The following is a 13,544-nucleotide window of genomic DNA, read 5'->3' as shown; positions in this document are numbered from 1 at the left end:
TGTTAGTTCATCATTTGTAGTGCCATACTTTTAAAGAGCTGCTAACAGTGTGCTGAAAATGCATTCTCCTGTCCCACTTTCTCATTCAACAATGTCAAAAAAATAATCGCAAGCAACTCCCTCAAAGGACAAACGTATATATATTATTAAACAAGTTTTATTGGAAACCGTTGTACTTTCGTCCATCATGATACAAGCTCGCAAGTAAACGGATGACGCACCTTAGACGAAAGCTACAATGACAACATGTTAATGATGATTTAGTTCCAAACGTTTTGAAATGCTTAACTACTACATGCATGGAGAGCTGCATCAAATCAGTCTCTGGACTGAAGACAACAACAATAACTACTAGATAAATCTTTTTCAAAATTAATAAGCAAACATATGAAAAGTATTAATAGTAAGACTGTATTAAAAACTTTCAGTGTTCGGCTCCACAAATTTAAATTATATGTAAAGTTTTACTCCAGTGCGTGGGAAACAAACATCTCAGGTTGGGATGCATAAACTAAAACCAGAGGAGGGGATGGTCTGATGCAGAGAGGGGGAAATGCCCCCCATCCCCCCCTGCAAATCGCATACTGTTACAATGGTATGAACTTGGCGATGTAGAAAATTCACATCTTACTTTAACCCTCTAGTGAGCCGTGGGAAACATGCTTCCCACTACAATGAACTCGCTCCTAGTCCCGTGTGATTCAGTTCTCACCTCTGTACGGTGCTACCACCTAGTGAACAGTATAGGGTACTACTTCCAATCGGAAGTTCCCGCCGTTTTTGCTGTACCTTCGTGCAGAGGCATTGTATAGCTGAGTGTTGCTCTGTAGAGGAGCCTTTCAGTGCTGTTTGCGTGACATTTTGTGATTTTTTCCTCAAAGCTATAGTATAAGGTAAATACTTTTGATTTGCCCAAATTTATGAAGGAAAACGTAAAATTTGAACGAGGTGAATTCCAGTTTGAAACGAAAGGACCCATTTCTGCAGTAAAATGGATGAATAACCGTCCAGTCACTTTCCTGTACTCAATTCATGACCCACGAGAAACAGCCACAGTGAAAAGGAAAAACAAGGATGGTACTAGTACAGAGATTTCTTGTCCTGAAGTTGTGGCAGTATACAACGAAATGATGGGCGGTGTCGATAAGTTTGATCAATTACGAGAAAGGTATGCTATTGGCAGACGTTCTGTAAAATGTTGGCACAGAATATTTTATTTCCTGGTGGACGTTGCTGCAGTGAACAGTCTTATCCTGTGGAAAATAAGTAAAAGATAAAGTGGACAGCATGATCAGCTCACATACAGGATCCATCTAGCCAGACAATTGATCGCTGGCTTCTCATCGGAAAAAAAGACGTGGACAAAAACCTGTCTTTTTGGCAAAAAGGGGTAAAGTACCTGAAGATTTTCGTCATGTGGCTGTAGGGGAGCATCAACCCATTTTAGGAGAAACCTACTGGAAGTGCCGCCACTGTAGTGCCAAAGCTGCGGAAAAGAGCACTCGCTGTGTTTGTACATATTGTCAAATACCACATTGCATAGACCCTTGTTTCAGAAAATTTCATGGCAAGTAATTGTGAACAATCATTTTAACAAGAGAAGTAAATGTATCAAATAAATATGACATATATTGAAAAAGTTGTTTTTTTCATTTAACTCCAAGGAAGGGCACTGGGAAGAATACTTCCCACCTTGTTGTGTGACCTCACTTTCACCGTTGGAGCAAATTTGATATTCTGTATGATAAATATACCTATCTGTTAACTACTATCTGCTCTCCATTAATTAAAAAATCTGCTCAACGATTTTGCCCACGAAAGGTTAAGGATTCCATATCCAGCAGAAGCCAACCCGCCAAGTTAGCCGAGAGCGTTAACGTGCTGCTTCCTGGACTCGAGTTGGCGCGCCGGCGCAGCGGATTAACGACGTGGGACGGTGTGTCAGCCAGCCTCGATGTGGTTATTAGGGGGTTTTCCACATCCCGCTAGGTGAATACCGGGCTGGTCCCCATATCCCGCCTCAGTTACACGACACGCAGACATTTGTAACACTTCTGGACTATTCCATGGTTTACACCAGACACAGACATCTGGGGTACACTGATTCCATCCTGGGGGATATGGGGTGGCGGCAGGAAGGGCGTCCAGCTCCCCTTTAGATTAACCTTGCCAAATCCGTTGTAACCACGCCGACCCTGCGACCGTTGCGGGACAAAGGCGCAAGTGAAAGAAAGAAAGAAAGATCCAGCAGAAGCCACTCATTGTACCAGAAACATTCATTGCTTTGATGTTTTTTCTTGTGGTTACACAGGATGTTTTAGCTGCCCTTACCGATACATTGTATGCAATCTGCAAGGGCTTCAAAAACCACATGCTACATTTTGAAATTCTCTCGCTCGCTATAAACGAACTATCAGTCCTACAGAAAAAATGAACAGGATATTTTTCAGGAAATTTTACTTAGTTAAATTATGTACTGGGCTACGTTTTGGCGTGAGGCCACGACCTTCGAGTTATTAGAGAAAAACGCGTTTGAAGGTCACTTTTTTCTTGAATAATTCGAAAACTATACTTCTAGCCAAAACTATTCCCGTTATAAAAGTTAGCTACATTGAATTTCGTACAAAAAGTTCCTGTTCATTTTTTCTGCAGCACTAATGATTTCTGTACGGTGAGCGAGAGAATATGAAAATCTGGCATGCGGTGTTTGAAGGCATTGTGGGTTGCATAAAACCTATCGGTAGAGGCAGCTGGATCACTCTTCACAGAACCAGCACTCGTCTGTGGCGACTAGGGGCCTAAGCAGGTCATCAGGACTGGTCTGCTGCTGCCTTGGCTTGGCGTGCTTTTCAACTGTCTATGGGCAGTTGTGGAATACAGTGGGCACTCACATTTTTGCATGCTGAAAATCTAGCGCAGCATATTGAAAAGTGATCCATGGCTGATTTTCCAATTCTTCCACTAGCGCCTCAATTGTATTACGCTGTTCTTTGAGTCCCAGAACAAACCACCTTGAGCCAGCCTAGGTGGCAGAGCTGTTCTAGGCGCTACAGTCTGGAACCGCGCGACCGCTACGGTAGCAGGTTCGAATCCTGCATCGGGCATGGATGTGTGTGATGTCCTTAGGTTAGTTAGGTTTAAATAGTTCTAAGTTCTAGGGGACTGATGACCTCAGCAGTTAAGTATCATAGTGCTCAGAGCCATTTGAACCAAACCACCTTGTGAATCCTAATTCTTCACAGAAAGATGATCTGTCACTTTGTTCTTCTTCGTTCACATATATTTCACCACGCTTGCAACCGTCTGCTCTACTTGATTGATGTACCATATGATGGTCTATCGATGCTGTATTTCTCCAACAAATGAGCTCTGATTTTTAAGCTGTTGTTCTATATCAACGCAGGAAACGAATTACCACACAGTACTCAGTTTCATGAAATGTTGTGGCATTTCGTTTTGCCTCCTCTGTCGACAGTTTTCGGCACTTTAGAGCGGATATTTCTATTTTTAGCAAACCTGTTGATACGTACTGCAAATAATAAAAGTATTGATAACGTTACTTACTGTTTTCGAGATGTAAATTAAAAGTATCCCTCGTGTACGATATGCCGTCATAAAATGGTGCGTGGGATGTATGAACAAGAATAAAGAATATTTTTACTAAAGGGGCCGTGAAGAACTGTAGGGGACGTATAATATTAAATGGATTGAGATAAGCAGAAATGAGAAACGGAAGGACATGTTAGGGTTTGAGACGGCTAGGACAGGTATGTCGGAAGATTTCACAGTTGCGATTTGGGAATTGTTGTCTCTCCGACAGGGGAGGACGCATAAGGCAGAGAAGTGCATGGAAGGTGAAATAAGGTGTAACGGCGCGTCAGTATATGTGCACAGAATGAGATTTCCACTCTGCAGCGGAGTGTGCGCTGATATGAAACTTCCTGGTAGATTAAAACTGTGTGCCGGACCGAGACTCGAACGCGAGACCTTTGCATTTCGCTCTACCACCTGAGCTACCCAAGCACGACTCACGCCCCGTCCTCACGGCCAATACCTCGTCTCCTACCTTCCAAACTTTACAGAAACTCTCCTGCGAACCTTGCAGAACTAGCACTCCTGAAAGAAAGGATATTGCGGAGACATGGCTTAGCCACAGCCTGGGGGATGTTTCCAGAATGAGATTTTGAGTCTGCAGCGGAGTGTCCGCCGATATGAAACTTCCTGGCAGGTTAAAACTGTGTGCCGGACCGAGACTCGAACTCGGGACCTCTGCCTTTCGCGGGCGAGTGCTCTACCACCTGTGGTTCGCAGGAGAGCTTCTGTACAGTTTGGAAGGTAGGAGACGAGGTACTGGCAGAAGTACGGCTGTAAGGAGGGGGCGTGAGTCGTGCTTGGGTAGCTCAGGTGGTAGAGCGAAATGCAAAGGTCTCGCGTTCGAGTCTCGGTCCGGCTTACAGTTTTAATCTGCCCGGATGTTTCAGTGTATGTGCATTTGAGAAAGTGTAATAAGGTTTATATGGGGTGCTCGGATTGGGTGTTCAGGTTTACGTATTCGTTGCTAAAATTTTCACGGAATAGCAGTAGTTATGTGAACTGGATAAGGTGGTATAGCACACGAGTTGGAGAAAGCAGATGGATGCGGAAGGCGACGAGGAAGAGTGTGTGTATCTCGACGATTGTAAGGGATTTGAATAGTTTTGGAAGGACATAGACCTAGATATCACCGGGTTTAGGTGACATGGATGAGCTATGTGTAGGGGAGGGTGATGGTACAAGAATGTAGATCATAGGTGCGGAGTGTTAACAGTTTTAGATAGTTTCAGGTTTTGTGCTAGACTGACACCAAGTGTAGCGACCAGCTTAAAAACGCCACTTCGTTAGGTTCCGTTTTTCGATGGTCGAGGAGGTGGCACACGGAATTAAGGAGACGATGGTGGTTGTTATTTACTCCCGCTACGTTACGTTGTACACTAGTGTACTGTATGAAATTCCCTGTAAATAGGACAGAAATGCGGGGAGAACTTATTTGCGCTCGTCAAACAGGTTAGCGTTTCAGGTGCGGCTCGCTCGTGCAATGTTGTCGGTGCCGCGGTGAGATGAGGGGAGCTCCAGGCGAACAGGCGAAGGCGGCGGCGGCGGCGGTGGCGGCGGAGCGTGTATTTGCGGAACTCACGCGCCGTTGGCTCGCATAATGACGGCGGAATCTTCGCGGCGGCGGTGGCAGCACGGGCGGTGGACAAACAGCCGGAAGCCCAGCAGGCATTACGTCACCTCAAGGCGCGCTCCTCCACAGCAGATCTCACACCGGCGCCTGTCGAAGGGATGCCGCCGCGACATCAGCCAGCACTGAACTCCGAGTACGTCTAAACTGTGCACCTCGTCACAATGCAAAATATAATGTGGCATAGGTAACGACAGCATCACTATACAGGGTGGTCCATTGATCGTGACCGGGCTCACGAAATAAGCGTCAAACAAAAAAACTACAAAGAACGAAACTTGTCTAGCTTGAAGTGGCAAACCAGGTGGCGCTATGGTTGGCCCGCTAGATGGCGCTGCCATAGGTCAAACGGATATCAACTGCGTTTTTTTTAAATAGGAACCCCCATTTTTTATTACATATTCGTGTAGTACGTAAAGAAATATGAATGTTTTAGTTGGACCACATTTTTCGCTTTGTGATACATGACGCTGTTATAGTCACAAACATATGGCTCACAATTTTAGACGAACAGTTGGTAACAGGTAGATTTTTTAAATGAAAATGCAGAACGTAGGTACTTTTGAATACTTTATTTCGGTTGTTCCAATGTGATACATGTAACTTTGTGAACTTATTCTGAGAACGCATGCTGTTACAGCGTGACTACCTGTAAATACCACATTAATGCAATAAATGATCAAAATCATGTCCGTCAACCTCAAAGCATTTGGCAATACGTGTAACGACATTCCTCTCAACAGCGAGTAGTTCGCCTTCCGTAATGTTCGCACATGCACTGACAATGCGCTGACGCATTTTGTCAGGCGTTGTAGGTGGATCACGATGGCAAATATCCTTCAACTTTCCCCACAGAAAGAAATCCGGTGACGTCAGATACGGTGAACTTGCGGGCAATGGTCTGGTGCTTCACGACCAATCGACCTGTCATGAAATATGCTATTCAATACCGCTTCAACCGCACGCGAGCTATGTGCCGGACATCCATCATGTTGGAAGTACATCGCTATTCTGTAATGCAGTGAAACATCTTGTAGTAACATCGGTAGAACATTACGTAGGAAATCAGCATACATTGCACCATTTAGATTGCCATCGATAAAATGGGGGCCAGTTATCCTTCCTCCCACAATGCCGCACCATACGTAAACCCTCCAAGGTCGCCGATGTTCCACTTGTCGCAGCCATCGTCGATTTTCCGTTGCCCAGTAGTGCATATGCCGGTTTACGTTACCGCTGTTGGTGAATGACGCTTCGTCGCTAAATAGAACGCGTGCAAAAAAAAAAAAAAAAAAAAAAAAAAAAAAAAAAAAAAAAAAAAAAATCATCATTGTCACGTAATTTCTCTTGTGCCCAGTGGCAGAACTGTACACGACATTCAGAGTCGTCGCCATGCAATTCCTGGTGCATAGAAATATGCTATGGTGCAATCGATACTGATGTAGCATTCTCAACACCGACGTTTTTGAGATTCCCGATTCACGCGCAATTTGTCTGCTACTGATCTGCGGATTAGCTGCGACAGCAGCTAAAACACCTACCTGGGCACCATCATTTCTAGCAGGTCGTGGTTGACGTTTCACATGTGGCTGAACACTTCCTGTTTCCTTAAAGAACCTAACAATCCGGCGAACGGTCCGGTCACTTGGATGATGTCGTCCAGAATACCTAGCAGCATACATAGATCACGCCCATTGCGCATTTTGATCACAATAGCCATACATCAACACGATATCGACCTTTTCCGCAATTGCTGAACGGTCCATTTTAACACGTGTAATGTATCACGAAGCAAATCCCGTCCGCACTGGCGGAATGTTCCGTGATACCACGTACTTATACGTTTGTGACTGTTACAGCGCCATCTATTACAAAGCGAAAAAAGTGTTCCAACTAAAACATTCATATTTCATTACGTACTACACGAATATATAATAAAAAATGGGGGTTCCAATTTTAAAAACCGCAGTTGATATCCGTTTGACCTATGGCAGTGCCGGCCGAAGTGGCCGTGCGGTTCTAGGCGCTGCAGTCTGGAACCGCGGGACCGCTACGGTCGCAGGTTCGAATCCTGCCTCGGGCATGGTTGTTGTGATGTCCTTAGGTTAGTTAGGTTTAACTAGCGGGCCAACCATAGCGCCATCTGGTTTTCCCCTTCAAGCTAGACGAGTTTCGTTCTTTGTAGTTTTTTTCGTTTGATGCTTATTTCGTCAGATATTTGGCCCGGTCACTATCAATGGACCACCCTGTATAGTAACTACCAACCGCGGTTTTTTGAAAATGCTTCATCATAGGTGATGCAAAAACTGTTCCAGAATTCGTATCAAGACCAGCGGCCAATATGAAAAACTTGAAAGTAGATACGTTTCAGTGTTCCGAAGCAACGGAAGTTCCTTAATAACCGCAACTCATCCGCTCCAGATTCTATACCAGTTACGTTCCCTCTGGAGCACATTGGCGAGATGGTTCCCTTTTTAGCAAACACTAGCGAACGTCCCGTCTTCGCTCGGGTAACACTGAGGTGACTGGAGTCATACGATATGTACATACACGAATGGCGATAGTATAACGCATACAAGGTATAAAAGGGCAGAGCATTAGCGAAGCTGTAATTAGCACTCAGGTGAGCCATGCGGCAAGATTTCCGATGTGATTATGAACCACGACAGGAGCTAATAGACTTTGAACGCGGAATGGTAGTTGGAACTATACACGTGGCACATTCAGTCCGGAAATCATTACGGAATTCAGTATTCCACGACCCACAGTCTTAAGAGTGTTCCGAGTACACCAAATTTCAGGTATGCCCTCTCACCACGCAGACTTCCACATGAGTACCAAAAACTTCCGTCAGATTTTGACTACGCGATAAGTAACACAAATTTAAAGGTTGTCTATTCTACTAAACACTTAGGGATTTTTAAAGGTTGCCTATTCTACTGAATAGTTAGGGATTACAGCTGCAAACAAATTAATCTTGAAGTGTCCATAGGAAATATTGTGAAAAAGGCAAACAATGGCTTTCAACTGAAATGCTGCAATCCATTCGAGTGTGGCGTTCTGTCCACAGATATCGCTCATGGTAACTCTATGTATATATACAAACAACTCAGGGGTAACTTTCCGATCGGTAGAGCAACATTCACAATAGCAACACATCTGCACAACGTATCGGGGTTATGCAAAACTGTTGTTGTTGTGTCTATGTTTTTGGATCGTCAGCGTTCACTGATGTTGAAAAATTTTGTTGATTTTGTCAGCAGAGAAAGATTTATTTCTTAAGCCTGTAATGTGTAATTACTCATACGAATCAGTGGATGAACAGGACCACAGCGCACAGTCTGGAATATGGAAAGTGTGTTCTTCTCTGAAGTCGTGGCTACCTCCAAAATCTATATTCTGGAGGACATCTTGTTATTCCTTCGGAAGGCTCGGAGTTCGGTGAAGCGAACCGATTGCTGCTTTGTATTCAAACTTGCGCCATATCTGGGTTCTTCATCAGTCTCGTTCAGAAATACGTCACGTAAGACTTCGTCCGCGGGCAAATCTGTGCCATGTAGTTTTCTAAACGACGCAAAAGGAATCAGGCACTGTGCGTGTCTGCATCCAAATCGCGCCATATATTTGTGAATGGAACATTCCGTTCAAGTAATGAAACCTCTTTGCCTGCCTTTTCGTTTCCAAAAACAGTCTTTCTTAATAAATCACAGATCTCGTTAACGTCTTGCCACGAACTACAAGCTCTGTTTCCCCATAAATAATTCAAGGTCAACATTAAATTTGCTTTGGTGTGTTCAAAAATGTTCAAATGTGTGTGAAATCTTACGGGACTTGAATGCTAATGTCATCAGTCCTTAAGCTTACACACTACTTAACCTAAATTATCCTAAGGACAAACACACACACTCATGCCCGAGGGAGGACTCGAACCTCCGCGTGCCGGCCGGTGTGGCCGTGCGGTTCTAAGCGCGTCAGTTTGGAACCGCGTGACCGCTAAGGTCGCAGGTTCGAATCCTGCCTCGGGCATGGATGTGTGTGATGTCCTTAGGTTGGTTAGGTTTAAGTAGATCTAAGTTCTAGGGGACTGATGACCTCAGTAGTTAAGTCCCATAGTGCTCAGAGCCATTTTTTTGAACCTCCGCCGGGACCAACCGCACAGTCCATGACTGCAGCGCCCTAGACCGCTCGCCTAATCCCGCGCGGCCTTTCGTGTGTCCATTAATGAAAGACAAGTAGAGAATTCATCGATGGAAGGTCAAAATGTATTTAGAAACTTACATTTTGTGACAGCGTTGTACATAACTGAACAAGCATTAACGTATCTAAAGCAGATATACATCAAGTAATAAGTATTTGGCATTACTTGGAAATAAAGTTTTAAATGCGATTTGCTTATGGATGTAAATTCTCTAGAAATCACACCGAATATTCTGGAAAAGTATCCCAGTTGAGAGATGGAAACTTTCATTACTCAAGCTCTATCAGCTGAAAATACGAATCACATATTCGTTACGCGTTTTTTTTTTCTAGAAACAGCTAATACAACCAATTTCTTCTATGAGTCACTATAGTACAAGACACGATAATGTGTTGTGTTTTATGCTGATTATATATTTTTGTCCAATCGTTGTAGCTATCGCGTTATTGCTGAGGGAACAGGAGAGTGTAAGCACGCTCCATTTATAGACCAAAAAAATATTAGCTTAATACAGCATACTTCTAAGCAATACGAACAAACAAATAACTTATCGTTAACGTTTCTCACTCGGTACTGTTTGCAGTCGAATATGCCCATGTAGTAAATCTTAAGGATTCAAAAAATGGTTCGAGAAACTGTACTAGCAGATTCCCACGCCATGTTGGTAGAAGTTGCTTCACATTAGCTGGATACAGAAATCTGTCCTCTCGATAGAAAAACTTCTTCAAAGGAAAAAATCGTCCAGTTAAGCGACAATGAAAAATACGAATGATTTCAAAGTTCCGAGTGAGTATACAGTTGCGTCAAAAAATCACATTCCAACGGCGATGGGATTATCTTCTTTGCTTACATACCTCCTTAATGCATCTTGCAGGAATTCTTTAGTGTTCTAAAAACATAAAAAGCAGTTATAATTATTTCCACAACCATGAAAATGTTGTTGACCAGGCCAATGCATTTGATTGTCTACCGTCATTGCTCAATGACTCTCGACTGTGAAAGTTTAATGCAGTTAATATTAAAAAGGAAAACGCCACCTAATGTTCTGAAACATATATTTATTTTGTCACGTACGTGTTTTCGGCTTCTCAGGCCATCTTCACGTGGCAACTGAATGTCGCACACACAGATAATCGTTATGTGCGACTTACACAGTTATTCGTAGTACAGAAACTAAAAAAGTGTCAAAGTGTTTACATAGGATAGATAAGAAAAATATTGCAATAATTACATTAACTAAAAAGGGGAGTAAACAAAGTCCTTATGTAGAGAGACATCTAACAAATGATGAGGAATAAAATGAATTTACAGTTTGAATCTTTCAATCTAGTATTTGTAACGAAAATTTAATTTGACAAGGGTAAAGGGGATAGTGAGCTGATCGTTTAATACAAGGCTGCCATTCTGTGTCATGTCTCTATTGATTTCCAGTATTCCCAATAGGGTAATTTTTTATTTACAAACGTAAAAGTCCACAGTCCACATTCTACATCAGATGGACGTTTGTCTGCTAAAAGATGACCAGCAAAAGTAGAATCTTCCTTCTTTAATAACGAGATTCTCTCATGTTCACGTGGCCTAATTGCTACAGACCTGCCTAATCGACCAATACACAATTTTTTACAATACTTTCAAGTGATTTTATGTACACCAAACTGTGACAGGTGTTGCATATAGTCTTCAATTCTTAATAACAATTTTGATATTTTACTGATTTTATAAAATGAAGACTTTTTGTAAGATTGTCTGAAATGTCGCCAAGATATGTAATTTTGTACCAGGCTTTGAAACCATCGGGTGACTGCTATTGACCATTCTAGAGAAGGTGTGTAATTTCATTCATACGCAGAATATTTTCAACCAGAGCAGAGCTGTAGATGTTGCTGGAAGCAATTCGTTTGATGATTTGCAGTTCTGTTTGAAACACTGATTTAGATAATATAACAGATATGACTGGATGCACCACTGAATGGAAAGCTTCATGTTTGTGGCTGTGTGTCAGCTGGGAGATTGCAGGGATTACTGTATCAGTATTCGCGTTTTTCCTGTAAATACTAAATACTTACTTGTATTTATATCTATATTAAGGTCCCTAAAATTTATAGAGGAGCCTCCAAGGTCCATTGTGACAGTGAAAGGTAAGTAAATACGGCGGTGACAAATGAATATGGAACATAGCCTTGTTAGGACAAGAGAATATAGCACATAGCATAGGCTCGTAATTTATGTGATACACACTCAAGCAAACACAATCGCGTCTTCGCTTCTCATCGGGGCTCTATTCGAAGCTGGACTCCCGCCAGTGTCTAGAGAGAGGCCCTGGACAACGGTGGGATTCCAGCCTGACTATTGCCCACCATATGGCCCGACCATCAGGAGTCTGGCGTTCCACTACGTTTTGTAACAGGACTACTTTGGTCATCCACGGCACCCTTCCAGCATTGCGATACGTCAACGACATTCTACGCCCCGTTTCGTTGCCCTTCGTGGCAAGACATCATGGACTTACATTCCAGCAAGATAATGCCCGTCCGCACACTGCGAGAGTTTCTACTGCTTGACCGTGGTGCTTGCCAGACCTTACCATGGCCAACAATGCCACCGGATTCCTCCCTGACTGAAGACTTTTGGAACATTATGGGCAGGGCCTTTTAACTTTTGACGATCTGACGCACGAATCAGACAGAAATTGGCACGACATCGTTCAGGAGGACATCCAGTAACTCCACCAGTGGCAAGCGCAGTAACTGCTTGCAGAAGTGCAAGACGTGGACCAATGACCTGTTCAATTTGCAAAGCACCTTCTCTTATATAAATCATACCATTTTCTGAAATTGCTATCGTCTGTTTGTCTATTCTGATTATACCTTCATGGTGTGTGTTTTAGTGTAATTACATAAACGTCCACTACTAAAACCTGGTAGTCAAGGGAAGGCAGGATTCGGTTACGATTGTGGACGGGGCCGTAATTGGTTACTATTGGTTGCCTTTTACAGTTACACACAATTTATTTTAAACCAGTAATTCCAGACTCAACAATAAATAAAAATACCACATCTTATTAACGAAGGAATAAACAACAATGTAAATAATAGTGTTTTCAGCGAGTTACAATTTAGCAAATCACCATTAAATACAGATACAGCAGATAATGTTTTAAAAGCAAGCCAATGTGATCTGGGCAGAAGACCTTACTCGCCAGGAATGGCAATAAATTAAGAATTGTTTAAAACTCGCTGCAACATACAAATTACAGGTATGGAAATATTAAAGGCAAGTCGCCACAAATACAGCAGAAGGCATTAGACGCCAGTAATGGCAGTAAATAAGGTTTTAAAAGCTTACTGCGTAAATACACGTACCAAATTAGAATTTTAAGGCAAGTGACCACAATCACGGCTGAAGGACTTACACGACAGGAACGGCAATACTACAAAAAGTTTAGAAACCTGCTGTAAAGCAGCAAATACAATAGCAAAATTAACTGATCACCAAACGGGTGAAATAAGATAATCGTAAACTTTGTAACACAACCCTTAACATCCACTGAACACTACATTGCTAGATTTATTCCAGAAGCTGGCCAGAAATATTAACTAGACAATTATAAGACTTTAATGTAGGCATTACAAGGTATTGTAATAAATAGTACAATTATAAAACACAAGGACCAGTACATAAGCTCCTAAAGGGGTACTGAGGCAGATTATCCCCGTAGAAGGCGTGGACTGAAGGAGCGTTACACTAAAACTGGCCATCAGACCTCCTTATAGATCACACATGTCTTACAAGAACCAAGGTGACACAGACGGTGCTCCAGAAATCGACCTCTGAGAAGGTCAGCAAGAAACACTTTCGCAAGGGATGAGATAGGCAGCCAAGCGTTGCATTCACTTCACAAGATGGTAATTCATACTAGTGGCAGTCTAACGAATGACTAATGATAATCTTGCTGAAGCTACCTGACGTCCGATAAACCAAATGCGACGATGGAACAAAACGCCAATGCTGGAACCGGCGGTCTACACTACGTCCCCAGGCCGAGCGGTTCTAGGCGCTACAGTCTGAAACCGCGTGACCGTAGGTTCGAATCCTGCCTCGGGTATGGATGTGTGTGATGTCCTT

The sequence above is a fragment of the Schistocerca cancellata genome, chromosome 7 (genome assembly GCF_023864275.1).
Source record: "Schistocerca cancellata isolate TAMUIC-IGC-003103 chromosome 7, iqSchCanc2.1, whole genome shotgun sequence".
Taxonomy (NCBI): domain Eukaryota; kingdom Metazoa; phylum Arthropoda; class Insecta; order Orthoptera; family Acrididae; genus Schistocerca; species Schistocerca cancellata.
The sequence above is the reverse complement of the archived record's forward strand: the minus strand, read 5'-3'. Positions refer to the sequence as shown.